Source organism: Oncorhynchus masou, chromosome 25 (genome assembly GCF_036934945.1).
Source record: "Oncorhynchus masou masou isolate Uvic2021 chromosome 25, UVic_Omas_1.1, whole genome shotgun sequence".
Classification (NCBI taxonomy): domain Eukaryota; kingdom Metazoa; phylum Chordata; class Actinopteri; order Salmoniformes; family Salmonidae; genus Oncorhynchus; species Oncorhynchus masou.
Window position 1 is genome coordinate 34,966,542 of NC_088236.1, and position 10,551 is coordinate 34,977,092.

Consider the following 10,551-nt stretch of genomic DNA (forward strand, 5'->3'; position numbering starts at 1 on the left):
ACACTTAGTGTGTGTTGGAGGGATGTGTGGAATTGTGTGTCTTGTGTGAAATCATACCGGACGGCTTTTGCTGGCAGTGGGTAATGTGTCGCTAGTCTTCTCTTTCGTGATGCTACCTGGCGTGAAGCGGATTTCTCTGACTGTAGGATACAACATGAAGTCGCTCCCAGGAAGGCTCTCAGGCCCTCTGCGGTTTCTTCCCTCTGTAAGCCTGGGCAGCATGCTGCTGCTGAGGGCAGCAAGGATTGCGGTTCCAGCCTCTCGTACTAGCTGCTGGAGCGGCGCGGGACACCTCAGACATCTGTCCTGGAAGCACTCGCAGAGTGACGGCGAGATGTCTTGGCGAGGCTGGTTGGAATGAGGTTGTGGGTCAGGGAAAGGAGCCCGGGGCCTGCGGGCATGACAGCCTTGAAGGCTGCAGACTCCTTCTGTTCTGCTCAGACTTGTGTGTGATGGTCTCCACAATAGGCCCGAAGAGCCCAGGGCCAAGATTCGCAAAACCTTCTTGAGAAGAAATGTATTCTTAACTGCCATTCTTTTCCTTAACTTTCTCCTTAAGTCTAAAGTTAAGTTGCTATTTCTCAAAAAGGTTATTGGGGGCCTCCCGAGTGGCGCAGCGGTCTAAGGCATTGCATCGCAGTGACCAGGAGACCCAAGAGGCGGCGCAGAATTGGCCCAGCGTCGTCTGGGTTAGGGGAAGGTTTGACCGGCTGGGATGTCCATGTCCCATCGCACTCTAGCGACTCCTTGTGGTGGCCGGGCACGCTGTCTTCAGTTGTCAAGCAGTGCGGTTTTTCCTCCAATCTAAAATTAAATAAAACATATCTTTGCCACTCAGTCGATGGCTTAGGCCATCCAATATTAAACAATTTAGATGAAAAATAAGCAAAGATGAATTAACAGATAAGAATGGTGGCTTCGAATAAACAGCAGTGGCTGAATAAAGCAAGAGTGACACTCTCTTCTTCTTCTGTGAGGTTTAACAGTGGTTGGCATCCAATTTGCTGCATCGCCGCCTCCAATTGACTATAGTATAGATCCATTACACGTTGTGATACAAAATGAAAAAATATATATACACACACTACTAGTCAAAAGTTTGGACACACCTGCTCATTCAAGGGTATTTCTTTATTTTTACTATTTTCTACATTGTAGAATAATATTGAAGACATCAAAACTATGAAATATCACATATGAAATCATGCAGTAACCATCAAAATGTATTTTATATTCGCATTTGCATTGATGACAGCTTTGCACAGTCTTGGCATTCTTTCAAACAGCTTCACCTGGAATGCTTTTCCAAGGAGTTCCCACATATGAAGGAGTTCCCACATATGCTGAGCACTTGTTGGCTGCTTTTCCTTCACTCTGCGGTCCCACTCATCCCAAACCATCTCAATTGGGTTGAGGTCGGGTAATTGTGGAGGCCAGGTCATCTGATGCAGCACTCCATCACTCCTTCTTGGTCAAATAGCCCTTACAGTACACAGCCCGGAAGTGTGTTGGGTCATTGTCCTGTTGAAAAACAAATGATATTCCCACTAAGCCCAAACCAGATGGACGGTTCTGACTTAGAATATATGGACAACTACAAATACCTAGGTGTCTGGTGAGACTGTAAACTCTCCTCCCAAACTCACATTAAGCATTTCCAATCCAAAATTACATCTAGAATCGGATTCCAATTTCGCAACAAAGCATCCTTCACTCTTGCTGCCAAACATACCCTCGTAAAACTGACTATTCTACCGATCCTTGACTTTGGCAATGTAATTAGCCTCCAACACTAAAATAGCCTCCAACACTCTACTCAGCAAATTGAATGCAGGAGGTGAGGGCCCTGGTGGAGTGGTGCCAGGAAAATAACCTCTCCCTCAACATCAACAAAACCAAGGAGCTGATCGTGGACTTCAGGAAACAGCAGAGGGAGCATGCATTTATCCACATTGATGGCACCAGAGTGGAGAAGGTGAAAAGCTTCAAGGTTCTCGGCATACACATCACTGACAATGTGAAATGGTCCACTTACACAGACAGTGTGGTGAAGAAGGCGCAACAGCACCTCTTCAACCTCAGGAGGCTGAAGAAATTTGGCTTGGCCCCTAAGACCCTCACAAACATTTACAGATGCACAATTGAGACCACCCTATCGGGCTGTATCACTGCCTGGTACGGCAACTGCACCGCCTGCAACTGCAAGGCTCTCCAGGGTGTGGTGCGGTCTGCCCAAAGCATAACCGGGGGCACTCTGCCTGCCCTCCAGGACACCTACAGTACCCGATGTCACAGGAAGGCCAAAAAGATCATCAAGGACATCAACTACCTGAGCCACGGACTGTTCACCCCGCTATCATCCAGAAGGTCTACTACTATTCACAGAGATCCTCTCAGAATACTTCACCCTTGACCCATCCACCTCTACTTTCTTCACTGCCTCAGCATACAACAACCTTCTGCACTACCCTGACTCTAGCCACCTCAACCTGCCTCTCTCGCAGCGGACATTTCTTATCCCCAGCGTCCCCTACAGTTGACACACACAACTTTATCCGACCGAACTACACAATCCTCTTTCCCATGCTCTGCACACTTCCCACATCTTGGAATCTCCCTCTGCTGGGACATGACCATAAACGTTTTAACTGAAACAGTGCAGTGGATTTGCCACAAAAGCTCTAGCTGGATAACTGACACATTCTAATATGACCTTGTTATTTTTTTTTAAATATACATTTTACCTTTATTTAACTAGGCAAGTCAGTTAAGAACAAATTCTTATTTACAACGACGGCCTACCCTGGCCAAACCCGGACAGCGATGGGCCAATTGTCCCAATCACGGCCGGATGTGATGCACCCTGGATACCTACCCGGTACTGCATTGACACCTCTTGCACTGACATGCAGTGTCTTAGACCGCTGTGCCACCCGGGAGCCCAAGTGGCCAACGTGGTCATGATGGCTATTTAAAGACTCTTACTCAAAAGTAAAAATGATTGACAGACTCCTCTGTTTCACCAGGCTCACCACCGGGTCTGCGCTGCATCATACGGCGGGCGTCACAAACACCTGGAAAAACCACTTAAATTGCTCCACCTCCACACTTAACGCTACCACAGAAATCACTCCTTTCAATTGTGCCCTGTTCCTAAGAGCAAAGCAGGAAACAGATCTTGACCCAAGTTGCCTGACATGGAGCGCCCACACCCTCTGATCAGAAAAAAAACACAAACAAATATCAACAAGTCCACTACAGGTTACCTTCACTGATTCAACTGTACCCAACTCCTTTCCCACCCAACCTGAAATCACAAATGGATCCACGGAAAGGCAAGGATACACTTTCACCTTCCACCTGATTTATCTCGCATTCACCTCCATTTCACCTCCAGAACTCGGTATAGCGCACAGCTCACTCTGTTTGCACTTGACACCAATCCTCTTTGACACCCCATCTCCACTTTTATCACCATCTTCCTCAAATTCAAATCCAACCTCTGCTTTCCTCATTTGCTTCAACCTCTTCTTCCTCTTTTTCCCCCTCCATTCCTCCTCAGAAGTCCTCCTTTCTGTGTCCCTGCACCAATATTCCTCTTCTCCTAACTTTGCCTGTGGCCCAATGGCATCCCGGCATGACTCCATCTCAAAACACTCCCTCCGTCAGTCTTTCTCCCAACGACATTAGTCCAAGATCGGAACTCCCACTCCTGTTCCACCCAGTGACACACTCTTCTTCTTCTATGTGGTTTACTGGTGATTGGCGTCCAATACATGTTGTATTACCGCCACCAACTACACTGGAGAATACAGTAACTCCCTTACACTTTGCTTGGAAAAAGGGTAATAAATCATCAAATATCTTACCATCTAACCCTACACACAAAACCCACCACCCTACTCCACTATTTATACTTAACTAGTCCTACCTCAGGCCAATGGCCTGGGAGGACGGGACACCACAATTCTATTGTGGTGTCCATTCCTGCAGTAGAGTTGATAGCCATTGCTACAGTATGAATGCTTAAAGGCCAATCTTACTGAAGCATATGACTTGTTGGCCTATCCCTCTGTACTGGTGCAAATTTACTACTCACATTCATCCTCTCAGGATCCCTCCCCCTTGAACCATCTTCCTCAACTTTCTTCACTGCCTCAGTATACGACACCCTCTGCTCTACTCTAACCCTGACCTCAATCTGCCTTTCTCTCACCAAGCATTTCTGATCCACAGCCCCATGGGCACCCCTACAATTAACACATACCGATTCTTTCCCGAATGCTACACATTCCTTTACCTCATGCCCATCCTCACACGTCTCACACCTAGGAACCTCCCTCTCACACACTGCGGCCACATGCCCATAAACTTGACACCTGTAACAACGTAATATATTCGGCACAAAAGCTTGTAACACTTTGTCAGGCAAAATCAAAACTCAAAAGAACCAGTGACACTCTTCAGCAGGGCTGTGCATATTATATCCTCAGGAGCGGTGCAATATGCGTCACGGCCCAGAGGGGCCAATCACTGCCTGCCGTGGCCAAGACGGGACTTGGGTAGTTTCAAAGTTGAAAATTATTCAGTGGTGCTGTCTGGAGACAGCGTATAACATAGTAAGAACTCGAGTTTGAAATTAAGTAAAACGTTCAATTGAACAGAAACGGTGCTGTACTGAACGACCAGTTGAAAAACGGGTAGGGGAACGCTGTCAACAGGGACTTATTTTCTACAATCTATGGCATGACAACTGCCCTTTAATGTCACTCTTTGCTTCAAGCCACACCTCACCACGCCCACCAAACGAGAGCAAACATACCTCAAAGTCTGTTCAATAACATAAAATAATGTTTTGGAGAAACGTTTTTACGTTATGGAACATTCAATTGAACGGAAATTGTGTTGTACTGAACGACCCGTTGAAAAACTGGGGGGGTTGAGGAACACTGTCAGCATGGCCACCGCACTTTAAATACGTCACTCATCGCTTCAAGCAACACCTCGCCACATCCACCAAATGGGAGCCAACCAATTATGTTTATACACATCATTGGAGCAAACCTACTTCAAAGTCTGTTCAAGAACGTACAAGAATGCTTTGGTGAAACGTGCCGTTCAGTGAAAACAGTTCATAATTAAACATTCAAGAGAACGGAATACACCTCAGCAGTGTTCTATTTCTTTGACAAGGAAAGTTACGCCCCAGATTAGCCTTCCTTCAAGTATGGGTCGATACCTAAAGTGGATCGCGGACCTGTTAATGGTGGGTCGCGACGTGTCAGAGTAAATGTATCATTATATTTCATTGATTACTGGAATTGATTTGGCCAAGTGCAACTGCGCTCACTGTTCAGTGCGCTCTCTGCTTAGCAGCAGCCTCTGCTCAGTTTGGCAGCTGCTTGAGTGGGAGGGAGATGCCTGTGTGCTTCATTGTTTACCTGATATTTTTTTCTGCGGTTTTCTTGAAGATCACTCCATGACCCACATGCTGCATCTCTGTCGTTCAGCAGCAGATGATGCGCTGTCAGCCACTGACTTGACATTCCCACAAGCCATCGCTCACCACTGTCATCAAATGGACTCAAGCTACCCACAAGTTCTGCCTGAGCTCAATAGTCATGAAACGCAAATACAGCAATGAGTTTCTCTCTCTCGGTTTCATACAAACTTTGAGAAATAACGAGGAGCGCCCACAATGTGTTTTGTGCAGGGAAGTACTTAAAAAATGAGTCTCTCAAAACAATCAAATTACTAAAATGACCAGTGGTGATTTTGGCATGTAAATCTTGGTGGAGCAACAAAAATACAAGTGGAATGCATGCCAGCAAAGCCACTATACTACACAACACTAAACAATACATGAATTGCAGTACAACGTTGACAATAGGTGCCAACAAACTGTTAGGGCCTACATAAAGCTGTCCCAACCAAATTCCCAACATCTCATCACTGCTACATCTGGCTATCAGCGGAGCCTTGTCTGGTAGAGAAACAGTTCATTCAGCCTCATTTGCTGCCTTTAGAAAAAAACTTAGCTGATATGACTGACTTGTTTAACAAATGTGGTTTCTAATGTCAATTGAGATGTACAAACTATTGCATAAGGGGAGGACACGTGGGTAAGAGGCAATCCGTAATTTCAATTAAGACAATGAGCAAGCTAGGACGGACATAACGTTAGTCAATTTGACTATGAAATGTCAATTGAACAATTGAAATGTACAGCAACAGAATTCAGAACATGGACCGTTCTTACAGTGTTCTCCTTGTACACCAAGTCAGAACCATAGGATAAATTAAGGAGCAAATAAATAATAGGCTACAGTAGAACAGTCAGAACTGTATCCAAAACAGTCAGAACTGTATGCAAAATGAAGAGCGGTAAATAGACCAAATGTTTAGGGTGAGGCACATGGGCTACTAACATCTTACTACATATACTTAGTGTTACTTTCTTAGCTACAGTATACATATCTCCCTGGCATATTACATAATTTATGAAGTAGCATACAATAGATTTTTGGACTCACATTGTTGTGCTCGGCTCACTTGAACAGGAAGGTGGCACGGCAGTTGTGGTAGCATAATTACAAGATTATGTTATGTTTATGCAGCAAATGGTTGTTTTATGAAATAGAGTAAGGTTCTCAGGACTTTCTCTCTCCCTTTCTGAGTTAACTGAGAGGAGTCTTTCGAAATTTGGGTTGGCAACCGTTAAAGAGATGGTTTCCACTCTAGCTTCCTGCAGTTAGTCTGGGCACATGGTGAAGGAAAATGGGTTTTGCTAGAGATAGCGTGAACTGACAATGGCTTGGTGATGAAAACCTAAATTGGCATGTCATAGACAAGAAATGGTGTGTGTGACCCGATATAGAGATAGCCTGGAAGAGTTTTGAACAATGCCTCATTGTCTCATCTTCCTGGCATCTGGGAAACTATGCTGGGTTGGGGATAAAACACCATCCAAGGTGGCTTATGGGAGTTGGAACCAGTCTGACTAAGCATTTTAAGGTCCTATATAACATCTGTTTTTTCATTATGAGTTAAGCACTCGGCAACACAGTTCAGAGTGTGGGGTCGATGGTTTCATTATTGCAAGAATTAGTCAATATTAAATAAAGATGATTGTTTGAAGAAATGACTAAGTTGCTCTCAGTACTGAATTACCCCGACACGGTCCTCCGAGTTAACAGTTGTTTTGTGAGTGCGGCACAAATCATGCATCATTGACAGCATGATCAATGTTGAATGTTAATCATTTTAAACTTGGAAAAGAGTCCCTTAATCCCAGATTTGGGACCACACAACCACTGTCACTGATTCCTTCCAAACCACTCACTGAATTTGCAATTTTCAACTTGCTGTGTAATGTTTATGTGCAATGGCCAATGAGCACCGATACGTTTTATGTATAATTCCTCTTCATTATTTATCTTCATATGACAAGGATTAAAAAGTATTTGCCTGTAGATTGTCGACTTGATTCATGATGATGACTGCTCGCTAAAATTGTGAAAGTATGATGTTGCTACTGTACATATAACGTGATTTGAAGTCATTTTATCTGTGGCCAATGACATTGAGCCTTCTTGGATGGGCACTTCTATGGCAGCAGCCAAAGGGGCAAGCATTTTCAATGTCTCCTCTTACACTTGGCAGTGATGTAAAGTCCCCATGAGTGACAGAACACTGAGCCAATCACGGTGCAATGCTTTGTATTTCCTGCTGGTTTTCCCCATCACCACAGAAAGCACTGAGCTGGGCTGAAACACCTGCATTTTGGAGCTGCCTTACTCAAAAAAACAAAAAGAGACCATGTTTGTATGCGGCTTTATTAACTCACTGATATATATTATTTTTTACATTGTTTGCAAACTGATATGTGACAAGTATTAATGCCAAAATAACATGCAAAACAGGCAAGCCCCTCAAAATAACAACAACAAAAAAGGAATTGCTAAAAATGTGGGGCTCAAAACAGGTGGGGCTCTGCCCTGAATGGCAGGTCACCACTGAAAATGACACGTCCTGACCAAACATCCACAGCATGACGTTAAACAAAGTAGAGTACTTTCAGAACAGGGCAGAATGCTTCAGGAAACAGTGCTTCGACAGTGGAAAAGTAAGTCAGCTAGCAAGGCATTGTTGTCATTTTCTAAGCAGATATAATGGAGTACTTTATTTATTTAACTCGGCAAGTCAGACAATGACGACCTACAAGAAGGTAAAGTGACACCAGCAGGGATAAAAAATAAAAATGAATACAGGACAAAACACACATCACGAGATGAGACAGACGCTGGAGACGAGAAGCAAGTACAGAGAGTGAACATTGAATGAAACACAGACAGGAACAGAAAACAGACAGCGTCTGGACAGGGGAAAACAAAATGATGCTGATACGGGGATGAAACAGAGGAAACAGACAGATATAGGGAAGGCAATCAAAACGTGAAGAAGAATACCACTGAAAATATAAAAAAAGAAGGTCCAAGCATCTTCGACAAAGGGGGAACAATGGCCTGGTATGGTTCCCAAACAGAGGCAGCTGTCTATCGTTGTCTCTGATTGAGAACCATACTTAGGTAGCCTTTTCCCACCTGGTGTTTGTGGGTAGTTGTTTCCTGTTTTGTGTTTTCACCTTTCAGGACTGTTTCGATTTTTCATTTCTTACATTCACGTTGTTATTTTGTATGTTCGTGTTCTGTGTTAATAAATTATCATTGACACTTAACACGCTGCATTTTACTCCTCATCCGATGAAGAAGAAGATCATTACAATCAAGCTGATTCTATACCAATTTGCAGAGGCCAGTTCATGAAGGAAGGCTTGCTCATTAAAGTTTTTTAGCAAGCGTCTATGACAAGTCAGGTCAGGTAGTTTCACTGAGCAGCCACTACGAACAGAGGCTGTTAAACAGTGTTCACTAAGGTCATTACAGAAAACAACAGACTGATACCTATCAGGATTATTTGTAAGGATAACATCAAGGAGAGTAGCCTTTTCTGGGTGTTTGGAATCATACCTTGTGGGATTGGTAATAATCTGAGCAAGATTTAGGGAGTCCCATTGCTTTAGGACTTGGTCAGGTGGTTTAAGCATGTCCCAGTTTAGGTCACCTTGCAGGACAAATTCAGACTTAGTGTAAGTGACCAGGAGAGAGCTTAGGGCATTTAGGGTACAGTGCTGATGGTGGCCTATAACATTCAGCAACAGTTAACAAAGAGTTATTTGAAAGTTGAATGCGTAAAACCAGCAAATCAAATTGTTTGGGGACAGACTTAGTGGAGACAACCGAGCAGTGAAGGTGTTCCTTGGTAATGATTGCCACTTCACCACCTTCGGAAGATCTGTCTTGCAGAAAAAGGCTATAACTGTAGAGGTTAACATCAGTGTTGAAAACACTCTTTCTTAACCACGTCTCGGTAATGACCAACACATCTGGATTGGAGCCACACTTTCAATTTATTCATTTTAGGTAATAAGCTTCTCGTGTTAATGTGCAGAAAACCCAGGCTTTTACGAGAGCAGAAATCAGTGAAGCAGATATCAGAGCACAAATCAGAATTGGGGCTAGCAACATTAGATGGGCCAGGGTGTGCATGCACATTTCCAGATATAATCAGCAGTAATACAATCAGGGCACGGCAGAGGACTGGGAGAGCTCTGCAGTGTTGGTTTATAAAATGTTAATGTGCATTAAATGGCAACAATATCATATTGTACAGCAATTTCATCAGGTAACATTAATACAAAGCTGGTGAGAGGTTGTTAGAATAGGTTGTGAGGCCAAGAGTCCAATAGAGAGTCAGAGTACTGAGTGTGGGAACAAACATAGACTGTCCCATGATTGGGTAAACAAGCCAGTTCATAGTCAACAAAGCATGCAGGAGTCATGATGCAAATAGCATAAAGCACAAGCGAAAAATATAACAACTTGGGGTTAGCCATTGTAAGTTCAGAGTCAGTCGCCTCAACAGTGCATGTGTGCTCGAGGAGAGCGAAAGTTCGGGAGAGAGGGGAAGGTGTGGCGGGTGTACCTATAGCAGATAGGGGGGAGACAAGGCAGACGGTGAACAGATCGCCAGGTGGAATCCAAGCAACAGTGCAGCAGGCAACGGGAGTAGGTGTCACACCGACTTGGGAGAAACTTTTTTCACGAGGCAGAATCCTTGTAGAAAACCCCAGCTAGCTAGCTCTCTGTACGTCTTTTCCACATGGAAAAGGAGGTCGTTAGCTAGCTATATCTTTTCAGTATCGGAGAATGGTCCTTTACAACGTCTAAACAAAGTTGTCCTGTTGTATTTCGGGGATTCTGAGGAGGATCTTATCTGATCTGCACAGATGGATGGGGCTTCAAAGTGAAACTCTCCTGCCATTGTTAGGCTCAAGAGTTTTCACACCTCTCACTTCATTCACACTTCAGTGCTAATTTCAGTCAGATTTTTTCCTAGCAGCTTGGTAGCTTAGTGGCCTTATTTATTGAGCCTCATATAACAAAATTACCTAGAGATTGTTGTATTTTACTTTTTGGCTTCAGAAAGTAG